This window comes from Sminthopsis crassicaudata, chromosome 3 (assembly GCF_048593235.1).
Source record: "Sminthopsis crassicaudata isolate SCR6 chromosome 3, ASM4859323v1, whole genome shotgun sequence".
In the NCBI taxonomy this organism is placed as follows: Eukaryota; Metazoa; Chordata; class Mammalia; order Dasyuromorphia; family Dasyuridae; genus Sminthopsis; species Sminthopsis crassicaudata.
In genome coordinates, this window is record NC_133619.1 from 647,527,742 (window position 1) to 647,545,080 (window position 17,339).

The window sequence follows — 17,339 nt, forward strand, 5'->3', positions numbered from 1 at the left end:
AGGCACATGGCCAAGTTATAACCAGGACATATCAAAGTGGATTATCACAACTTATTTCTAAGGACTCACTTTGGCACAAATGGCATTGTCAGAAGGAAGCTGAGAAAAGTTATCAAAAATTATGAGGATAAGAAAGTGAAGGCCGAGGAAATACACATTTTCTTTTCATTACAGTGGAAAAGTAAGTTATAAAGAAGAGAAAAACTGAATTGGAAAATAAAGAGCTCAATAATCAGATGCAAAAACCCAAAGAATTGGTAGATGGATGAGTCTCTTGTAACTTTCTAGTTCCTAGGAGTAAAGGCAAACAATTTCTGCATTCTGAGGGGTGAGAATATAGATGAATATTCTGATCACACACAGGCCATCACCTTTAGCTAATCCTTGAGAAATTCAAATCTGAAATATCAGTAACATACATCAGAGACTGAAATTTTCCTATAAAAATAAAAGCTGATGAGCCATTTTGGGGGGATAACATATCATCTGGGATTTTGAGACTTAGAGTCCATCTTGTGGTATTCTGACTCCACTATCACTCCCCACTGGCTGATTAGAGTCTTCAGGGCTCTGTGGTGCCCTCATTAATTAATTGAACACACAATTTGAGATGTACACCCAAGGAACCATGATAATTTCCTTCTTCACATTGCTCATTGTCTTGGCTGGTTATATAAAACATCCTCCAAGCAACCTCATTATGATGGGTTCCATTTTTTCTCTTAATGTCTCATATGATGTGAAAACCCGAGTTTAGATCTGGCTGTAGATGCCTCCTAAAGAGTTGGGCTAAGTTTTCTTTGGCATAAATGGTGACAGTAGGGACCCATGTAACAGATGGAGTGTTAGAACTCAGGACAGATAGTTTGTAAAGTGTTTGGGCCTAGCACATGATAGGCTAAATAAAGAGAGAAAGTGGACCAAGCTTCTGAATCTGGATCCTGAAGCTCTTTCCCTCAGATTTATTCATTTATTTATTCGATTTAGTTTTTTGACTAGGTGAAAGAGGAGATTCTTTGCCTCAGTTGTTTCCTGCCTGGTCTTAATCACTGAAAGTTGAAGATCAGGCTTTCAAAAGATCAAGGACTCCCATTGCATCCAAAACCATTCAATTGTCCTGATCTATATCTGGTCAGTGACCCAGATAGTTTTGGAAGGGAAAGTGAAGCAGGTGATTTTACCCAGCCCTCCCTGACTTAAATCCAACTCACTTGCATGCCTTGGAGTCACCTCCCTGATGTCATGGACCTCTTTGAGAAGGAGGGGGAAACTTCAAAATTTATATGTTCATCTAACCAATAAAGCGGTATAGAGGAGGACCAACAGTATAAGAAATGGCAGAAGATGGATGTAGACTGGGAAGAGAGAAAAGTCACAATCCTCTGAAGTCCCTTTCCAAGGAAAGAGAACTAAACTGGATTTAGAAGTGAAAGAGAAGCACCCATCAGAATGAGCATTTCTCAGATTCTGAAGAAAAAAATCCCATTCCCTTCTTCAGAGGCTTTCCTCCCTGCAGCATACAAACAGCTTGTACTCATTTCTGTATTTCCTCTCCTGACTGGACATGCTCTTTCCCTGAGCACAGAATATTTTTGGCTGAGGATGAAACATAGAAACTCACCTCACTTCTGTCTCTGTTTTTAGGCCTGAGGATGACTCCCGCAATGAGTGCAGACTTTGGTTTGGTTATGTGTGTGTGCATATATGGGGAAAACATCCAGGGCTGTCTTTATAAGACATGGTTCTCTGATCTAATCTGCCCCTAGAGCAGTAATAATCATGTCTCTTGAAAAATATATGTCTGCATTTCCCTAGGTGCAATTCATGAAAGCAATTACTGCTGATTAATCAGTATTCTTCAATAGCAATTACCAATGACTATTAAAAGTGTCAAGAAAATAGGAGCATCAAGGAAAGAAACTTTCTTGTACTGTGAGGGAGATCGTGATATGAAAATGGGTTAAGTAGAACTAGAGATCATCTTACAATGATTAGACTTGAGAAATGAGGGCCTCTGAACTTGTGTCTGTACTGGATTTAGAGATCACTCCCTGAGTGCTCCCAGACCCAGTATGTGTCCCCATTGAACCCCTAGAGAGGATTTTCTTCCTATTTAGTGTTATCCCAAGTACTTACAATGTTCTCTAATTCCTTGAAGTGTTTGAGACCCTCAAGCTGGTTTAGACTATCTGCTCAAAGATCTAAACTACTCAGTGCTGAGGAGTCACAGTGCTTAGTGATAAGGACATGATACTAGATGGGCTGAACCCTTCCATGGGGTTCTCAACAGACCATCATCAATCCATGCTGAAGCCAGTGTCCGTTTATCTTAGGTTGAAATCAAACCTTCCCTAGCTGAGGAAGAAATGTTGAATGCCATTCAGCTACTTTTACCTAGGGCTGATTCGATACCAGGTGAGATTCACAAAGTGGGCCGTCCAATGATCATATAAAAGCTGACTTTTTTTTTTTTTTTTTTTTTCCTGAGGCAATTGGGAGTAATTGCCCAGATCACACAGCTAGGAAGTGTTAAGTATCTGAGATCACATTTCAACTCAGGTCCTCCTGAATTCAGGGCTGGTTCTCTATCTACTGCATCACCTAGTGTAAAGGGCTGAAAACTGAGTTGCACTGAGGCCAAGCACTTGAGGCTAATTACCGATTGGACAATACTCTATTAGCATATGTTTGGAGAATGGCCTGGCCCACCACCTAGTGCTGGCTCTATCTGTGGGTGTACACAGTGAATGAAAGGAGTCATGGGAGGGTGGAGTAGGATCATTCTTTGGCAGTGGAGGGAGAGAAAGGAGGTGTGGAAATTCCTATATCTATTCCCCTGATGGCAACCCCAAAAGATCAAGAATAAAGACTTTTGCTTATCCTGACTCCGGCTGATTCTAAAGTATCCAGGGTACTAATGTGGTCATTGCAACCTAGTTGCCCTGACGGAATTTTTTTAGATCATATAGCAAGAGGAGGTTATGCCCCAGGAGTTCAAGGATGCCTCCACTGTCCATGTCTATAAAGGTAAAGGAAATAGATCCTTTGGCAATCACAGGGGAAGTCTCTCTCTTAATCATCACTGGCAGGATTCTTGCCAGAGTCCTTCTTAATATTGTATCCCACATCTGCAGAAAGCTCATGTACCTGAGAGCCGGTCAATGTGGTATTTGCTGCCTGACAACTCCAGCAGAAATGCCAGAAGCAGAACAGAGGTTTAAATATAACATTTATGGATCTGACCAAGGCCTTTGATTCTATCAATTGTGAAGGCTTATGGAAAGTTATGTCAAAATTTGCTTGCCAAATTAATGAAAAAAAAATCAAATGAAGGTGGCCTAGCTGTACCAGATCTAAAATTATATTATAAAGTAGCGGCTACCAAAACCATTTGGTATTGGCTAAGAAATTGACTAGTTGATCAGTGGGATAGATTAGGTCCAAAGGACAAAATAATCAATAACTCTAATAACCTAGTGTTTGACAAACCCAAGGACCCCAGCCTTTGGGATAAGAACTCAATGTTTGACAAAAATTGCTAGGGAAATTGGAAATTAGTATGGCAGAAACCAGAAACTTAACACCATACACTAAGGTCAGGTCAAAATGGGTTCATGACCTAGGCATAAAGAATGAGAGTATAAATAAATTAGAGGAACATAGGATAGTTTACCTCTCAGACCTGAGGAAGAGGAATGAATTTATGTTCAAAGAAGAACCAGAGATCATTATTGATCACAAAGTAGAAAGCTTTGATTATATCAAATTGAAAAGTTTTTGTACAAACACAAAACTAATGCAGATAAGATTAGAAGGGAAACAATAAACTGGGAAAACATTTTTACACTCAAAGGTTCTGATAAAGGCCTCATTTCCAAAATATATAGAGAATTGACTCTAATCTATAAGAAATCAAGCCATTCTCCAATTGACAAATGGTCAAAGGATATGAACAAACAATTCTCAGATGATCAATTCTGATGGATGTGGCCATTTTCAACAATGAGATGAACTAAATCAGTTGCAATAGAGAACCAGCCATACCCAGCGAAAGAACTCTGGGAGATGACTATGAACCAATACAAAGAAATTCCAATCCCTCTATTTTTGTCCGCCTTCATTTTGGATTTCCTTCACAAGCTAATTGTACACTATTTCAAAGTCTGATTCTTTTTGTACAGCAAAACAACTGTTTGGACATGTATACATATATTGTATTTAATTTGTACTTTAACATGTTGGCCATAGATTGGTCAACCTGCCATCTGGGGGGATGGAAGGAGAGGAAAAATTAGAACAAAAGGTTTGGCAATTGTCAATGTTGTAAAATTACCCATGCACATATCTAGTAAATAAAAACTATTAATAAAAAAAAATTTTAAAAGATTTTATGAATAAAATTAAATAAAACTTTTTACCAATAAAAAAAATATTTACTTGCCAAGAGATCATTAGTATAATACATAGATTTCATGATGGCATGCTTGCCCGGGTTCTGGATAATGGACACAGCTCCCAAGTTTTCCCAGAGTGAAAGACCATATCCATGCTCCCATGCCTTTTAGCAAGATTTTAGCCATGTTGTCAAATACCCTGGATGATGACAAACATCAAAATCAACTTCCACACTGATGGTAAATTCTTCACCTTGAAAAGGCTACCAGCCAAAACTAAAGTGGAGGGAGTATTGGTGTCATATTCTTCTCTAAAATATAATTTTCTCTGGGAGCAGGTTTCCTGGGGGGCTTCTGGGAGAAGCCTTAGTTTCAGTGGAGTATAATCACCCCAAGTTCAGCCAGGGATTAAAGTCCAAATTCTTTGTTTCCGTCAAAATCTTATCTCCTTCATTTGGGGCTTGGCTAGTTTTCTGGAGGCCTTCTGGATCTTGCTTCTAGTCCTTTGCCTCTGCCAGCTTCTGCCTCTAGCTCCCTCCAACTGTCTCTGAATGCAAAGGTTTGTACTTCAGCTTCCAGCCAGCACAAAGGTGGAAAATGGAATGACTGTCTCTGCCTCCTAGAGTGGGCTTGTCCTTTACTGGGCTTGTCCTTCTGGTGCTGAAAGCTTCAAGCTTATAAGCCCCACACTGAGTACAAACCCATCATTATATCACTAGGAAACCATTATTTGTTGTAGGATTAAATCAATGCTAAACTAGATTTAACCACAGTCTCCTCAATTCCACTTAGTACCTTGTCTCTAGTTCTGGCCCATAACATCTCCTTGTAGGATCAGATCAATCATACTGAACCATGCTAAATTAGATCATTATAGTCTCTATCAATTGCACTGTCTTAGTATCTTGTAAGAATCCTAACATATTAGTACATGACTTTTTGTTTGCAGGCGATTGTGCGAAATGCAGTTTTTGGAGCTGAGATGCAACAAAGTACGGATCGATTGTACTGATTTTGGCCTAACAATTAACACCAAGATAAACAGGTTCTCCATCACCAAGCACCATAAGTGGATCCATCAGTTACAGTAAATGGTGAGTTGTGAATGCTGTGGACAATTTCCCTTAGTTTGGTAGTCTACTTTCCAGGGATGTCCACATTAATAATGAGTTTGACACACACATTGCCAAAGCTAGCTCAATGTTTGGGTGACGCTGAAGGGAAGTATGGGAGAGGAGAGGTATTAGACTGACCACACACTGAACCTAAGGTTGTGCTGACCTTGTTGTTGTAGGCCTTTGAAACATGGATAGGCTTTCAGTTCCATGCCAGGAAACTGAAGACCTGGCAGAAGAAGATAACCAGAAACTGGGGTCCTTTCTTGAATTAACCTTCCCATCATTCCAACTCTGCTGCACATTGTGTATCCCCATTGGGCTGTCCACATTGTTCAACTGCCAAATGTCCACTTACCAAAAAAGTTATCTTATGGAGAACTCACATAGGACAAGAGCTCACAATGTGGTCAGAAAAAGCAATACAAGGACATTCTCAAGTTAGTAGAACTGATTATATGACATGAGAAACCCTGTCTCAGGACCACCCAGCATGGTGTGCCCTCATCAGAGAAAGTGCTTTATGAAAAAAGCAGAATTGAATTAACCTAAAAGCAACTGAAGTTGTCCAAAATTTGAGTGTCCGTTCCAAATGTATATAGGGGCTATTTGTGTCTGACCTATGGCAGAGCGATCTCAGCTCATATTGGTCTGATCAGCCACAGTCCCACACCTTGGAACTCCACTCTAACATAGTAATGTCATTTTGTTGCTCTTCAAGAGGGAAGGACAACCACCAAGTAGCCAAGCTCCCACTCTCTGGGGATTCTCTTTAGTCAACTTTAATGTTTTCCTTGAATGAAAAGATCACTAAAAAGATACTGGTCTTGGAGAATGGGAGAGCCAGTAAAAATCCTAGGGAAGAGATATTGAAATAAAGCTCCTTTCTTTGAGCAGAGGAGTGGTGGGATACAACATGGAATATTATGTATATTTTGATGTGATGTTTTGGAAGTTAAAGTCAGGGTTCAATATAGGTAATGCTGAGAAAGTTTTTGACAAAAGGCATCCTTAAAACATTTTTAAAATTACATGACGTTTGGGTTTGTTTTAGAAAACATTTTATCTGAAAAAAAAAATATTAGAGATCGAGTGAACTATATTCAATGAGTCAGCACTATAAGGTGATAATCAAAAAATCTAAAGTGATCTGCTTCTGTGCTATGGGCCAGAACTCTGAACTGAAACAAGGTACTAAGTGGAATTGAGGAGACAATGGTTAAATCTAGTTTAGCACTGATTTAATCCTACAACAAATAATGGTTTCCTAGTGATATAATGATTGGTTTATACTCAGTGTGGGGCATATAAGGAGAAGCTCTCAGGGCTAGATAGGACAGATGCACTAGCAGCTCTTGGAGGCTGAGACAGATTCATTCCATCTTCCAAACCTTTGTGGTGGCTGGAGGTTGGAGGTTGGAGCACAAGCCCTTGGGCTCAGACAGATTCATCCCATCTCACACCACCTTGGTGGCAGGCTCTCCTTTTTCCCTTCTCCACTGAAACCAAGGCTCCAGAAGGCTCTCCAGAAAGCTGCCCAGCACCAGGAGGGAGATAATAAAGGATCTGGACTATAACAAAGCTAACTGGGCCACAGGAAAGGAGACAAGACTTTTAAAGAGAAAACAGAGGATTTGGACTTTAACTCCTGGCTACTCGTGTGGTGATTACTGAACTGAAGGAGGGCTGCTCCCAGAGACCCCAAGAAAACCTCAACAGAGAACATTACCTTTTAGAGAGAATATTACACTTCTGCATTAAAATTAGAATAGCTTCCCAGAATAAGCAGATTTTTCTTTCTTGTGACTTGATCAGACTGTGTCTATACAATTATGTTCAGTTCTTAGTGCCACCATGGAGGAGGTTACTGAGAAGCTTGAGAATTTCCAGAAGAAAGCCCTCAGGATGGAGAAGCCTGAAGGAACTGCCAATATTTGACCTGGAAAAGACCAGGCTGTTGACATGTGTATCAAGATAACTGCTTAATATTTGAAATGCTGTTAAAAGGAAAATGGATTCGACTTGTTCTGTTTGGCCTAAGAAGGCAGAATCAAAAACAATGGATAGAAGCTGTAAGGGACAAGATGATATGAGGACAAATTTTGTAATCTGTAAGTTAGCTGAAGTGCAATCATTTTCCTTGAGAAATAGTGGGTTCCTTTGTTATGTCCTGCTTTTAGAGCCCCCATACCAGGGTGATTAAAATATCCCTTCCTGGTGGAGAAGTGATGAGGAGGGACTCCTGAGGATGGTGAGAAAATGGAGTCCATATATTTCAAGGACTTTCCCCTTTTTAAATCCTTATACCCTTATGTAAAAACACTGGACATGTGCTAAGTATATACTGCGCACGTGGAACCACATACACAACTTGCGATTGCATGTTATTGCATATTAAGTGCTCTTGGATAGGCCGAACGAATATAATAAAGATGACAATACTCCCCAAACTAATCTATTTTTACCAATCAGACTCCCAATAAACTATTTTAATGATCTAGAAAAATAACAAAATTCATTTGGAAGAATAAAAGGTTGGCAATTTCAAGGGAATTAATGAAAAAAAAAAAAAAAGTCAGATGAAGGTGGCCTAGGTGTACCTGACCTAAAGCTATATTATATAGCAGCAGTCACCAAAACCATTTGGTATTGGCTAAGAAATAGACCGGTAGATCAGTGGAACAGATTAGGTACAAAGGACAAAAAAGGGTACATCTATAACAATCTAGTGTTTGACAAACTCAAAGATACCAACATTCGGGATAAAAATTCATTATTTGAAAAAAACTGTTGGGAAAACTGGAAATTAGTATGGCAGAAATTAGATATGGATCCACACTTATCACCCTATAACAAGATACGATCAAAATGGGTCCATGATTTAGGCATAAAGAGGGAGATAATAAATAGATTAGAGGAACAGAGGATAATCTACCTCTCAGACCTGTGGAGGAGGAAGGAATTTATGACCAGAGGAGAACTAGAGATCATTATTGATCACAAAATAGAAGATTTTGATTACATCAAACTAAAAAGTTTCTGTACAAACAAAACTAATCCAAACAAGATTAGAAGGGAAGTAACAAATTGGGAAAATATTTTTACAGTTAAAGGTTCTGATAAAGGCCTCATTTCCAAATGACCCTAATTTATAAGAAATCAAACCATTCTCCAATTCATAAATAGTCAAAAGATATGAACAGACAATTCTCAGATGATGAAATTGAAACTATATCCATTCATATGAAAGAGTGTTCCAAATCACTACTGATCAGAGAAATGCAAATTAAGACAACTCTGAGATACCACTACACACCTGTCAGATTGGCTAAGATGACAGGAACAAACAATAATGAATGCTGGAGGGGATGTGGGAAAACTGGGACACTGATGCATTGTTGGTGGAGTTGTGAAAGAATCCAGCCATTCTGGAGAGCAATTTGGAACTATGCCCAAAAAGTTATCAAACTGTGCATACCCTTTGATCCAGCAGTGCTACTACTGGGCTTATATCCCAAAGAAATACTAAAGAGCGGAAAGAGACATATATGTGCCAAAATGTTTGTGGCAGCTCTTTTTGTAGTAGCTAGAAACTGGAAGTTGAATGGATGTCCATCAATTGGAGAATGGTTGGGTAAATTATGGTATATGAAGGTTATGGAATATTATGTCTCTGTAAGAAATGACCAGCAGGATGAAGACAGAGAGGTTTGGAGAGACTTACATCAACTGATGCTGAGTGAAATGCACAAAACCAGAATATCACTATACACTTCAACAGCAATACTGTATGAGAACGTATTCTGGTGGAAGTGGATATCTTCAACATAAAGAAAATCCAACTCACTTCTAGTTGATCAATGATGGACAGAAACAACTACACCCAGAGAAGCAACACTGGGAATTAAATGTAAACTGTTAGCACTACTGTCTATCCAGGTAACTTATACCTTTGGAATCCAATTCTTACCGTGCAAGAAGAAAAGTGGATTTACACACATATATTGTATCTAGGTTATACTGTAACACATGTAAAATGTATGGCATTGCCTGTCACCTGGGGAGGGAGTAGAGGGAGGGAGGGGAAATTTTGGAAAAATGAATACAAGGGATAATGTTATAAAAAAAATTACTCATGCATATGTAGTATCAAAAAATTGTTTTATATTTATAAAAATTTGAAAAAAAATCAGCTTGGGCGTCAGCTTTCCAAGAGCCTGGATTCTGTTAGAGGGCACAGCTGCCAGTGGATAGGGCAGGACAGGAAGAGGATGAGCTGGGCATTGGGAAGGAGGGGCTCCCCACAGTGCCTGGGGTCCTGTTTCAGGTGGCCCCTAGACAAGCAGCGTGTTGGGAGGAGGCCATCCAGAACAGTGGAATGGGATTGTTCTGTGGGGAGAGAGAGAGATTACTTAGGAGAAACAAGGAAGCCCACTCTACTGGAGAGTGCCCCATGGCAATCTCTTAGTTCTCTAGGGACTGGACCCCAAAATGATGAAGGGAACAACAGGCTAGATGCAAGCTGGCCTTGCAGGGGATGTTTTGGACAGACCCTCACCCCAGAATGGAGAGGGGCCTCTGCTCTTTATGGCTCAGAGCTGCCTGAAACAAAGCACCTCGAGGGACACTGCTGTATTCTGGTGATGTCATGTGATCTCTATACTCAAAAGGCTGTAGGGTAGAAAATATGAGACCCAAGGCCTAAGTTTCAGGAAGTCAAACTGTGAGGAATAGAGCAAGATAAGGTAAAGAACTTACAAGAATATGTGAATTCTTTTTGCATTTTATTTTCATTATTTCTGTGTTTCCCCTATTACCTGTATAATATGTGCAGGCCCATATTTACTTGAGCCTTGGCCAGCTATAAGCATATTTACTTAACCTGAGCTGATGACATTTATCAGTATTTGGCATTTATGGGTATTGAGTCTACTAGCTGGACCACTATCTGCTTGATTAAACCTGAAGGCCTGATTTTCTGTTTCCTAGAAATCAGGAGATTTGGGGGAAACAGAAACCTTCCATTCCAATCTGTCCAGATAGCAACAACCAATTAGTTGCCTCCCCCTCCCCTTCTCAATTCTCTTGTGGTGTAATTTCTTGTATAAAAGCTATGCATCTTTACTACTTCTTTAGCCCTCCTACCATAAGCTTTCTTATCTCATGGGACAGCTCATCCTCCAGAGGTTTTCAATAAACAACTTTTCTGCCTTCTACTGAGGGATCTCTGTGTAGTCATTTTGGGTAAGGGTCTTCTCCATCCCTCACAACATGACCCAAAGGACCTACACAACATTGCTGGCCATTGGTCAATGGTTATTTCCTGGTCAGTCCATCCAATGAACTCTCTAGTCTTTTACTGTTTGATCCATTCCCTCTTTCCAGCCTGGGGCCCCAGGCCATGCTGGGCTGCTCCCTCCCTCTGCAGGGATTTCTCTTTGCAAGCACAGAATCAGTGTGAGAAGGCTTTCTGCTCCTGATCAAACTTTCTGTTCCGTCAGAGAATGCATACTGGAGAAAAACTTTATGAATGTAATCAATGTGGAAAGTCTTTCCAGAATAAGTACAGACTTTCTGAACATAAGAGAATTCACACTGGAGAGAAACCTTATAAATGTAATCAATGTGTGAAGGCATTTGGCTATAGATCAACCTTTTTAGAACATCAGAGAATTCACACTGGAGAGAAACCTTATGAATGTAATTAGTGTGGCCTTCAGAATCAGTCGAAGTCTTGCTGCACATCAGAGAATTCACACTAGAAATAAACTTTAGGAATATAACCCATGGGGTAAAGCCTACAAACAATAGTCATCCGTTACTTCCCACCAGAAAATGACTACATAGAAATATTATCGTTGTAATAAATGAGGAAAAGCATTGAAGTGATATGTTAACTTGTTTACATCAGAAAAGTTATTCTGAGCAGAAGTTCTAGATTCACCCAATATCAAAAGGTCAGAACTTATCTCTTACTTTACTTGAGATGATTCAATATGAAGAAAAGACTTAAGAATTTTCTCAATTAAAAAGAATTGGATTTACCTATGTTGTTCAGTTGTTTTCAGTGATGTCTGCCTCTTTGTGACCCCATTTGGGTTTTCTTTTTTTTTAAAAATAATTTATTTCCCCCATTACATTTAAAATAATTTTTTTACATTTGCTTTTAAAATGCTTGAGTTCCCTCTCGGACTTGTGGAGGAGGAAGGAGTTTGTGTCCAAGGGAGAACCAGAGACCATTATTGATCACAAAATAGAAAATTTTGATTACACCAAATTAAAAAGTTTCTGCACAAACAAAACTAATACAAACAAGATTAGAAGGGAAGTAACAAATTGGGAAAACATTTTTACAGTTAAAGGTTCTTAGAGAGGCCTCATCTCCAAAATATACAGAGAATTGACTTTAATTTATAAAAATCAAGCCATTCTCCAATTGATAAATGGTCAAAGGATATGAACAGACAATTTTCAAATGATGAAATTAAAACTATTTCCACTCATATGAAAGAGTGTTCCAAATCACTATTGATCAGAGAAATGCAAATTAAGACAACTCTGAGATATCATTACACACCTGTCAGATTGGCTAAGATGACAGGAACTAATAACAATGAATGTTGGAGGGACTGTGGGAAAACTGGGACACTGATGCATTGTTGGTGGAGTTGTGAAAGAATCCAACCATTCTGGAGCGCAATCTGGAATTATGCCTAAAAAGTTATCAAAATATGCATACCCTTTAACCCAGCAGTGCTACTACTGGGCTTATATCCCAAGGAAATACTAAAAAAGGGAAAGGGACCTGTATGTGGCAAAATGTTTGTGGCAGCCCTTTTCATAATGGCTAGAAACTAGAAAATGAATGGATGTCCATCAATTGGAGAATGGTTGGGTAAATTATGCTATATGAATGTTATGGAATACTATTGTTCTGTAAGAAATGACCAACTGGAGGAATACAGAGAGGTTTGGAGAGACTTATATCAACTGATGCTGAGTGAAACGAGTAGAACTAGGGGATCATTATACACTTCAACAATGATACTGTATGAGGATGTATTCTGATGGAAGTGGATATCTTCAACATAGAGAAGAGCTAATCCAATTCCAATTGATCAATGATGGACAGAATCAGCTACACCCAGAAAAGGAACACTGGGAAATGAGTGTAAACTGTGAGCATTGTTTTTTTGTTTTGTTTTGTTTTGTTTTGTTTCTCTTCCCAGATTATTTTTACCTTGCGAATACAATCCTTCCTTTGTAATAACAACAACAACAAAATGCGGTTCTGCACATATATATTGTACCTAGGATATTCTATAAGATATTTAATATGTAAGGGAATGCCTGCCATCTAGGGGAGGGGGTGGAGGGAAGGAGGGGGAAAACTCGGAACAGAAGGGAGTACAAGGGATAATGTTGTAAAAAAAAAAATTTACCTATGCATATGTACTGTCAAAGAAAATGTTATAATTATAAAAATTAATTAAAAAATTATATATATATATATATATATATATTTAAAATAAAATAAAATGCTTGAGTTCCAGATTCTCTTCTTTATCCCCACCTTCAATTCCCATTAAGAAACTGTATGTGAAGTTATGCAAAATATTTCCATAAAAGTCATGTGCAAGAAAATATCTCCCATCCTCCCCCAAAAAACTCAAGAAAAGTCGAGTAAAAAAAAAAAGAGGGACATAGTATGTTTCAATCTGTATTCAGACACAATCTGTTCCTTCTCTGGTTTTAGATAGGATTTTTCATCATTAGTCCTTCAGGGTAGCCATGGATCATTGTATTACTGAGAATAGCAAAGGCATTTATGCTGATCATTCCAAAACATTAATATTATTTTGTACAAGGTACATTTCACTTTGCGTGAGTTCATGGAGGTTTTCCCAGGCTTTTCTGAGAGCATCCTGCTCATCGTTTCCCATAAAATATATAATCCCATCATAATCACAAACCAAAATTTGTTCAGCCATTCCCCAATTGATAGGCATCCCATCAGGTCCAAATTTTTTGCCCTGATAAGAGTGCTGCTATTAATATTTTTGTATATATTTTCCTTTAAAAAATTTTTGGGGGGGATTCATGCCTAGTAGTAGTATTTTTAGGTCAAAGGATATGTATGAATGTATAGCCCTTTGGGCATAGATCATATAATTTATTCATTTATCAATTGGGAAATGGCTCTTTTTATAAATTTGATTTAGTTCCTTCGGTGTTGGAGAAATGAGGCCTTATCAGGGAAACTTGCTTCAAAATCCTTTTTACATTTACTGTTGCTAACTATATTTTCCTCCTTATATTCTATTTTCTCTCCTTTCACCTTATCCCTCTTCAAAAGTGTTTTGCTGTTGATCACTACTTTCTCCAGTATGCCCTCTCTTTTATCTCCTTCCTTCCTTTCTATATCTCTATCCTCCTATTACTCTCCTTCAGGATAAGATAGTTTCTAGACCCAGATTGAATGTGTAAGTTATTTATTCTTTGATTCAGTTTTAATTAGAATAAGGGTCATTTACTCCTGTTCTGCTTCATCTTTTCCCCTTTATTATAAAAACTTTTTTGGCCTCTTTTTATGACAGATAATTAACCCCATTTCACTTTTCCCTTTCCCTTTCTCCCTGTACATTCCTCTCATGCGATGGTCTGGTCTAGCTCCTCTGAAGGGCTCAGAATAAGTCCTTGTCAGGATAAGCAAAAGTCCTTGTCCCACGTTGTGGGCACCAAATTGTAATGTTCTGTTGTCTCCAGAAACTGCCAATTGCTCTCTGGGAGGAGACAGCAGATCTGTCTCAACTCAATCTCTCGGCCAGACCCTTCTTCCTCCAGAGAGCCGTCCCAACTCTGTCCTAGAGTAGACTTACTCCTTGCTCAATGTTGTCTTCTTTTATCTTCCCAGAGATTGGGCATGTGAGAACTCAAGGGCTTGTGGGAAAATTACTTCAACCAATGAACTTGCTCCTTTTAAAGGTTATGTAAACTCCTTTTCATATGTAAACTCCTCAGAAGTTCAAAGGGGTAAACTCCCCTTAAAGGCTCAACCAAAGGTGTGAACTAGAGAATTGTTAAGTACCGACTTAGCACTAGTAAGAACCTAACACTCTCACTCCTTGATTTCATTTTTAAAGATATTATCCCTTCATATTCACTTCATACTTGGGCCCTCTGTCTACATATATTTTCTAACTGCCATAAGAATGAGAAAGTTCTAATGAGTTACAAGTGTCATCCTTCCATGTAGGAATGTAAACAGATAAACCTTAAATGCTTTAGGATATCATTTTCCTGATTACCTTTTTACAATTATAATAAACTTTTCCCCTTGACTTGGATATGGGTTCAAGCCTGTAAATTCTTTTGAGACCTTACAACACTGGTCTACAACCACAGACTAGGGGTTTCCTTTTGTACCTCAAAAGATGTGACCTGTTTTTTCTTAAAAAGGTCTGCTGACTGGTGACTAAGGGCTGAACACTTGGCAAGTCACTTCCAGTTTCCTCAAATGAGAAGCTCCTAACCTGGTCACTTTGAATTTAAAAAAAATTATGTTTTAATCACTCTATCTAAATATAATTGATTTCCTATTAAAGGTGGAGCAATTGCCTGGAGTCAAGAGACCTGACTTCAGATCCAGCCCTGGATACTGACTGTGTAACCATGCACAGGTCACTTAACCTTTTCCTCAATTTCCTCATCTATAAAATGGGGGTTATAATAATGTCTTTCTTCCAGGGTTCTTATTATGATGATGATGATTAATCCTCAGTCTCTCATTCTATTCATGTAAAACCATTCTGACAAAAGGTCTAAGGGAATCTAAGACCCAAGAGAAATTAAAAAAAAAATCTCAGTTGCCCCAAGGTAGTCAAGAGTCTTCTGGGGAAAGATGACTCAGGTACAAGGCCCTGGATGGGACATCATTGAGCAGGTGCAGAAAGTGGAAATGGTACCCACATTTTGAGTCCTGAGAAAGCATTTTAGAAAGTCAAAGCCAATGTACCTGTGATCTCCCACTGTGACTGATTAGGCCTCCTGAAGCCATTTCTTCTTCCTTCTTTAGGGTCCTTTGTTGGGAAAAGGGAGAGTTCTGAGAAGACAGAGCTGTAGGAGGAAGAGAAGCCATGGGAGAGACCAAGATTGGTCTGCAGCTTCCAAGCACCCCAGGGTGGAATGCTCCCCAGAGAAGATGGGCTGATTCCCAATGAGCAGAACACAAAAGCAAGGCTGAGGAATAGGTGGGCTGCCTTATGAAATGAGAGAGAAGGGTTGTGGCCCAGAACACCAGGGAGGCCAATCAACCCTGTGTCCCAGAGGATTTCAAAAGCACTCTCCAGAGAGTTAGGACATATGGCTTCCTAAAGCCATTGTGGAGACCTTGTGGAGACCTTGTGGAGACCCAGCCAGCTTCCCAGCTAGGAAGCCCTTATACAAGACCTACCACTCACATATTGCTTCTTGAGCACTGCAAAGTCACAGTGTCTTAGAGCCCAAGGCAGATATCCAAAACTTCAAGGGAATCCTCAATGAGGGTTCATGGAGTTTGACATGGACAAAATGGCAGCCTGAGGTTGGCCAAAAAAGAGTCTAGTGACAGTGCCCCCTGATGGGAATGGCTGAGCACTACAAGGGTAATGGGGAGGGCAGGGCAGGTCCAAATGGGGTGTGGGATTCCTCTCCAAAACCAACTCACGGTGTGTCGAGGCTGAAACTTCTGGAGACGTCTCCAGGAAGAGTGCTCACCTTCTGAAGTCACAACCACCCCCAATCACAATCCTGAGGGCAAAGAAGGAAGAGGAACAACAGGCTGAGGATGGGACCCAACTGGGCTCCCAAGAGTATCACCTCTCCCAGGATAAAACAAACTGCTTTCCCCCTCTGTTCTTTTTAAAAACTCATCTTGATATCTGTTGGCATTAATATCACATTTCCCATCTTATCAACTATTCCTTATAATTAAGAATAAAACATGCTGAAGAAAGTTAGACAAATTTCAAACTCATCAGTTCTTCCAAAGTGTGAAATTACATGCAGTTTCCCCCTGCAAAGAACTGATGTTCAAAAGTCAAAAATGCACAGTGATCTATAATAAATCCACAAAATCAAACCCATCTTCCATTCCAGTGGAATAGCTTTATTGTAATTCCATAAGGCAAAGTTCCCTAGCAGAATTCACCATTAACAAGGGGAAAGGGGAGATCTTTTATAGTTAGGGAATCAAAGCAAAGAATGTTAACTGTACTAGTGACTTGCCTCAGAAAGTCATACAAAGTAACTGGGGGGCCGGCATCTATTGCTTGGCCTCCTGGTTGAATAGAGCAACTGTGGGGTCAAGATGATCCTGCCAATGCCCTGCCTGGGCCCAGCTGGACACCGGGACATGCCCTCATGCCGGGGTCTTGTTCTCCCCATCAATCCTTCTGTTAGCTAGTCACAGTGCATTTATAAACCTGTGATAACCAGCCCCACTCACACAGTGGGATGATACGTTTGAAAATCACATACGTACATATACAGATATAGATATAATAGAAATCGTACAATGCAGATGTAGATGTAGATAGACCATGTAGGATATATAATGTATATGGTAGATAGACTATTCATAGCAATTATTCGAATATTAAAGAGAACAGGCCAGGTAGACTTGAAGGGGATAGTGGCTGGAGGAAATCCAGACCCTCAGTTGGACTGCACTGAAAGAGATCAGGAATGAACAAAGAAAAGGGAAAAGAACCTATCTGGCCAAAAATGACCTGCAACCTCAGTGTGAAAGGTCATGGTATAAAAAAAGGAGCTCTGGGAAGGAGATGGGATC